Source organism: Rhinopithecus roxellana, chromosome 20 (assembly GCF_007565055.1).
Source record: "Rhinopithecus roxellana isolate Shanxi Qingling chromosome 20, ASM756505v1, whole genome shotgun sequence".
Classification (NCBI taxonomy): Eukaryota; Metazoa; Chordata; class Mammalia; order Primates; family Cercopithecidae; genus Rhinopithecus; species Rhinopithecus roxellana.
Genome location: NC_044568.1, coordinates 12,626,772 through 12,633,913, shown reverse-complemented (window position 1 = coordinate 12,633,913; position 7,142 = coordinate 12,626,772).

The window sequence follows — 7,142 nt, the reverse complement described above, 5'->3', positions numbered from 1 at the left end:
ATAGCACAGGATTGTGAGTTCTGACAGAAGGGAGACCAATGAGGTGAGACCAGTGATCACTAAAACTTTCTGCTTGAGACGTTTTATGGATTATAATAAATTGAGAAAGCCCAATGGAAGCAAATCAGACCCCCTGAGTTCAGGAGAAGGAGACTGGGGAGGCCTAGGCAGCTGGAATTTGTGGGCCAGAGTACAGAAGAAGAGGAGGTATGCTTAGAAAGAAGTCTCAAAATTTTCATAGGAGTTCTTGAGCCTTTTGGTTAAATACTAAAATGCATGTACACAGTAAGAAACTTCATGAGATTAGCCCAGAAAAACTACTGAAGCTGAACAATTCCTAGATCTCACACTGGACTGGGAGACATTCAACTTCTCACATTCCACATGGAAAGAATTCATTAGAAGTGGGATGTAGCCCTTGAGTAAAGCCTACTCTATACCCTCTATAACAAAAAATTACAAACAAATCTCAAAAAGAACAAGCAAATCTACATGAAACTTCCTAGTAAAACAAAATTCAATACACTTTGAAGACAATCAAAATCTAGAAACTCAATATTATAACATTGATAATTTCTGGAATCCAATTACAAAATAATAGAAATGATAAGAAAAAGGGGAATGTGCACCATAACTACAAGAAATCAATCAATAGAAATAGACTCAGAAGTGGCAGAGAAGATGGAAATAACATGCAAGACTTTAAAACAGCTCTTATATACAGGCTCAAAAATTTACACTCAGTAGAAAGCCCAGAGGCCAATGCTGGCCAGAAGACAATAGAATGACATCTTTAAAATGCCAACAAACAAACAAACAAAAACTTCCCCATTAACCTAGGGTTCTCTATCAAGAGAAAATACCCTTCAAAAAGGAAGAAAAACAAAGATTTGTAGGCCCAATAAAAGCTAAGAAAATCCCTATGAATGGCGCTCATAGTAGATAATTTAAGACCACATCTCTCTCTTACCTGACTTCTGTTTCCTGTATTGAGCTTACTCTTTTAATGCCATGAGATACAGGTAATACTCTCTGTATTTGACTATGCCACCCAGTGAGATTTAAACATAGCTCCTCTATGAAATAATTCCAGTGTTCTGATTTGGAATCTTGGCACTGGAAACTCCAATGTTCACCTTATCCTTGATCTTTTCCATTTTTTATTTTTTCTTTCCAATTCTTGGTGGATTTGTAAGCTCATAGAAGGCAAGGACTATGTATTATTCATTTTTCTGTAGTTTTTTTGTAGCGCTTTTAGCCAAATGTGCTTTAAAAATGTTAATTTATAATTGATATTGAAATTGTACTCCAAACAGTTAAAGAAATAAATGCCTAACAGATTCTTGAGTTTGTAGGATGATAGATTAAAAAAACAACAACTTGCTGAAATGCTGGAACTCCCTCTGCTTGTAAGATAACAAAACCAACTGAAATTGATTGGAACCAATATGGCTGACTAGAGTCTACGCAGAATGAACTTGCTGACATCACAGCCCAAATTTCCACCACATGGTTCATACTATCTTCTTCTGAAATTGCATGTGTGACTCATGAGGCGACATGAAGAGATAACAGTGCATGCTTGAGGACTTTCCAGACCTCCTCTTTCCCTCTCCCATTCATGTACTCAACCCAGAATCTGCCCTTGAACCTTTTCTAATAAAAACACTGCCTTGAAGTCGGCACCAGGAGACAGATATGAGTTGGACTCCTGTCTCCTTTTTGGCTGAGCTTCAATAAAAACTTTTCTTTTCTCAAAAACCCAGTGTCATTGTACTGGTTTCTAGAGCATCAGGCAGTGAGCCCCTTTTGCTTGGTAACAATATTAGAAAATTGATACATCAAATTTGTTACTTTTTAGTGAATATTCTGCCACTATCAGGTAAAGGTTTTTGGTATTGCTGTAGTTTTTTTGTTTTTGTTTTGTTTTGTTTTCAGCCCAGGATGTTTAGCAGATAAATATTTTTTTTTTCCCAGAGAAATGATAGTTACAAGAAAAAAAACAACCCCACCAAAAAGCGGGCAAAGGATATGAATAGACACTTCTCAAAAGAAGACATTTATGCAGCCAACAGACATATAGAATAAAGCTCATCATCACTTGTCATTAGAGAAATGCAAATCAAAACCACAATGAGATACCATCTCACACCAGTCAGAATGATGATCATTAAAAAGTCAGGAAACAACAGATGCTGGAGAGGATGTGGAGAAATAGGAACGCTTTTACACTGTTGGTGGGAGTGTAAATTAGTTCAACCACTGTGGAAGACAGTGTGGTGATTCCTCAAGGATCTAGAACCAGAAATACCATTTGACCCAGCAATTTCATTACTGGGTATATACCCAAAGGATTAGAAATCATTCTATTATAAAGAGACACGCACACTTAAGTTTATTGCAGCACCATTCACAACAGCAAAGACTTGGAACCAACCCAATTGCCTATCAATGATAGACTGAGTAAAGAAAATGTGGCACATATACACCATGGAATACCATGCAGCCATAAAAAAGGATTAGCATATGTCATTTGCAGGGACATGGATGAAGCTGGAAACGATCATTCTCAGCAAACTAACACAAAAGCAGAGAATCAAACACCATATGTTCTCACTCCTATGTGGGAGCTGAACAATGAAAACACTTGGACACAGGGAGGGGAGCATCACACACTGGGGCCAGTCAGGGGACGGGGGGCTAGGGGAGGGAAAGCATTAGGAGAAATACCTAATGTAGATGATGGGTTGATGGTTGCAGCAAACCACCATGGCATGTATATACCTATGTAACAAAACTGCACGTTCTGCACATGTATCCCAGAACTTAAAGTATAATAATAAAAAAAAAAGAATGAATTTTATTTTCCAAAAAAAAAAAAAAAAGATAAAAAAGAAAAGAAAAGAAAGGTGGAACACCAGCACTGTGGGAATCTTTGGTGGAAAAGTAATTTTGGTTTTATTATGACACATAGATGTTTCCCCTGTTAGAATGTAGCTTCGTGAGGAGAGGTATTTTTTACTGTTCTATTCACTATTGTATCCCTTGTATCTAGAACCATAGTGGCCGCTCCATGAATCTTTGAACAATTGAATCAATAGCCATTGGATAACACCTGCCCATCACAGGCTTCTACTCAGTAAGCTATTTTTGAGGAAACCTTTTCACCAGGGAGAATTAGTAAGAAATAGCCTCACACAATTATTAGGAAAAATTTTAAAAAGTTCAAAATGCACATAAACATTTGGCATAGAACTCATGAATTATTTTATTATGCACTACTAAAACATTATCATGTCTTCATTGAGGTCAAGAATATGGTATAATTGTGTGTTTGTTCCTTTAATATTTTGAGAAAATAAGAAAATATGATGAGGGGGTAGTGGCCAGTATTGTACTTTGGAAATAGATGGCCTGAAGTTTGAATCTGAATCTGGGCTTTATTACTTACTAGCTCTGCAAACTTGTTAAGAGCTTGTTGTTTCCCTATCTTTAAAACACAATAACTTTCTTTGCAAGGAGGTTGCTTGTAGTATACGAGACACAATGCCTTGCTCAGGAGGGTTTAAGCAATTATAGATCTTGTTTTGGTGAGACTGAGGTTTCCTTCTGCTTTATTAAAACCTCATATAGCCCAACATTCAAACTCCTTAAAATGACCTGAAAGGCCTTATATAATCTGGCCCTGATGGTCTCTCTGTCCTGGCTTACTACCTCTCCCGTCTTACCAGGGAAAGGGGCGTGCTTGCCTCCTGTCTCTTCTTTCCATGGACCAAGCTCTCCCTGCCTCAGGGCCATTGCATTTGCTGCTCCCACTGTATAATATGTGCTTTGAAAAACTGGCTTCTATTCAGCTAAAATGTCATCTATTTATCAAGGGCCTTTCTCTCTTGTTTTTTGGGGGTTAAAAAAAATTTTTTTTGAGACAGGGTCTCAGTCTGTTGCCCAAGCTGGAGTGCAGTGACATGATCACAGCTCACTGCAGCCTCAGACTCCTGGACTCAGGTGATCATCCCACTTAAGCCTTCCAAGTAGCTGGGATGATGAACACATGCCACCATGCCTGGTTAATTTTTCTGGATTAATTTTTGTAGAGACAGGGTTTTGCCACGTTGCCCAGGGTGGTCTTGAACTCCTGGGATCAAGCGATCTGCCTGCCTTGGCCTCCCAAAGTGCTGAGATTACAGGTGTGAGCCACTGCACTCAGCCAGCAAGTTCTTTCTTGCCCTCCCAAATGAAATCTCCATCTCCATCACTTTCTATTAAATCATCCTGTTTTATTTTCTTTAGACAACATAGAACTCTCTGAAATAATCTCATTTATTTATTTGTTCACTTGGATATTGCCTATCTCTTTCCACTAAGATGAGGATTCCTGGAGAGAAAAAACTGTATTTGCTGAAGCCCTAGTGCCTAGAACAGTGCCTGACATATTAAAGATTCAGGAAATATTTACAGAGTAGACACATTTTATCAATCAGTATCTTCCCTTCTGCCTATTTGAACAAAAATAACTAAATGATTCTGTTTTTCATTGCGTTTTGAAATCTCGACAATATCTAACTGATTAAACTGAGAGTTAAGGCGATAGAGATGTTAAGTAAGAGGAAAAGTCTTGAAGAAGAAAATTTCCAAACTTCTTTTCCCCAAAGTAGTGCGACTGATTTTCAATGTTTACTTCAGGGTCCCTTTTCAGCATTGGTTTTTTTTCCTCTATCATCAATCACTGTCAATTTGAAATAGTACAATACTTAGGGTCATTTATCTAGACCTATTGGAGTCTAAAATTATGCAGCTCAGTCAAATATATGTGAATAAAGACTGTCATTTCTGATTAATGACATGTGACTTGAATGTCTTACAAAATCATTTGTGCCATCCAAGCTTTACAGAAAGGTTATTATGTAAGGTCTTCCCCTAATGTTTCTGCTTTTCTCTCTAAGAACCCTAGAGGATCCAATTTCTCCATAGGAGAAAACGTGGATGCTTAATGATTTCAGTTGTAATTGTTACTCAGGTCCTTGGATTGCTAAACCAAGAGTGTTTTTCAAGTTGAAAATTCTCTTCCACTGGATGGTTAGGCAAGCTTATGATGTTGCTGTTTTGCAATTTTTGTTGCCAACATAGCCTTCCCTATTATTGAAAAAATAATCCATGTAAGACACTAATCTTATTCAGTTGATGCGGAAAAAAGAAGAGTGAAAAACATGCCAATTCTTTGTCAATTACACTTTCCATGAATCATCAACTCTCTTCTTGAAGCATAAAATTCCACTTCAGCATAGTCCCAAAAACATGAGAAAAAAAGATTTAGAAAAAACTTTGGATAAGAAAAAGTCAGGACTGAAATAATGAAAAAAGAGATTTTTTTAAAAAAATAAAGTAACACCATGTCTACTTCTCCTTGATGATATTATCCAGTATCTTAGATCATTTCCTCACAATCTCTTTGTGGCTTCTTTATTTTTTTTTTTATCACTGGGAACATAAGAGGAGACCATTAGCAACCATCAGTCACATGCCTCTAAAGTATGACTAGAGCAAGTGGCTGGGAGTACGTGTTGAGAGATGGGAATGTTTCTTCTCTACTCTTGATGTTTCCTTCAAGGCAGAGGGAACTCCTTAGGTATGGCACTTATGGTCTTCCCCTCTCTATCCTTTGCCTAGGGAGGTGGAATGACATTTGATTGTAAATGTTAATGGAATAATTAGGTATAGTTGGCTCCATTCTGACTTTATTTATGTTGGAAGTGAGCTGTCCACAGGAAGCATATTTTCTCTGCTTCTCCTTCTACCCTAGAAGAAGTGGGGAGGTGAAGCGTCCCTGGTTCAGTGCTGTCAACACTAGGAAATTAAGTCTTCCTGATTTGGGGATTCAGTATTAGTAAGCTCACATGACGATCATTCCTGATGGGTCATCTTCCATGCTGGTCTCTATTAATCTATGAATGATATTTTGACCGTCATTTTTTTTCTTTGTTTTTTGAAAGTATGTAGAAGTCAGTTGGGTTTGAGGGATTCTGGTTTGAGAGACCTCCCTCAGAGACCCAAGTAATAGATATGTCCTCTTGGGTCATAGCAGACAAATGACGGAAACTCACAACATGATATTTTCAAAGTTCAATAGCATCTTGACTGCTTCCCAATAACTCTATGCATAATAAGCATCTCTAGTTCATTTTTTTGAGAAATGTCACATAATAAATTAGGAAGTACCTACTATGTTTTAAGCTCTGTTTCAGGTTTTGAGGTGAATAAAAAAGAAATATAAAACATGGCCCCTAACTGGATATTGTTCTTAAGGTTGAATCTCATTTTTAAAAAAATCAAATAGGCAATAAACAGATGAAATTGTTCAGAAAAAGAGAGAGAAGTAAAGATGAGTGGCTGGGGAAGACTTAGAGAAGATGCCATTTGAATTGATCCTTTAAAGATAAATAGAATTAAAATGACGAAGGATGAATAGAATTAGAATTAGGGAGAAGGAGCCATATTAACCATAGCTCTCTTGTTTGCAAGAGATAGAATTATATTCAAACTAGCTTAACTGAAAAAGGGAACACCTTGGTTCACATCTGAAAAGTCCAGAGATGAATGTGTTTCGAGCATGGCTGGCTCCATGGACTCCAGTGTTGTTCTGAGAGTTTGGTCTCATCTTCTCCACCTATTGGTTTATATCTTCTTTACCTTATGTTGGCTTCATTCCCAGGCAGGCTGTCTCTTTGGTGGCAAGATAGCTGCCAGGATTTCCAGATTTAAATCATCATCAACCCAAACAAAAAGCAAATGTGCTTTCCCAACAGTTCTAAAAGTCCTGGAATTCAGGCTATTAGACTTCAATCAACCCAATTGTCCGTCCTTGAAGTATTCGTTGTTGCTGTCTGATCATGATTCTCTGTTGACTGGAGATTTGAGTCATGTGGATTGAAAGTAGGGCAAGTGTATTTCTCCATGGAAATTTGGGGTGTCATCAGCAAGACACTAGGGGAGTAAATGTTGGACAGACAAATGCAAGATATGTTTACTGTAGGACGTAAACCAATAAACGTAGAGGGGAAATTCTGCTTACCTAAGAGATGCTCTACAAACATAAGAAAGTATCAAGAGTTGGGTATGGAATGGGAGTTGAAGTAAAACCTGAT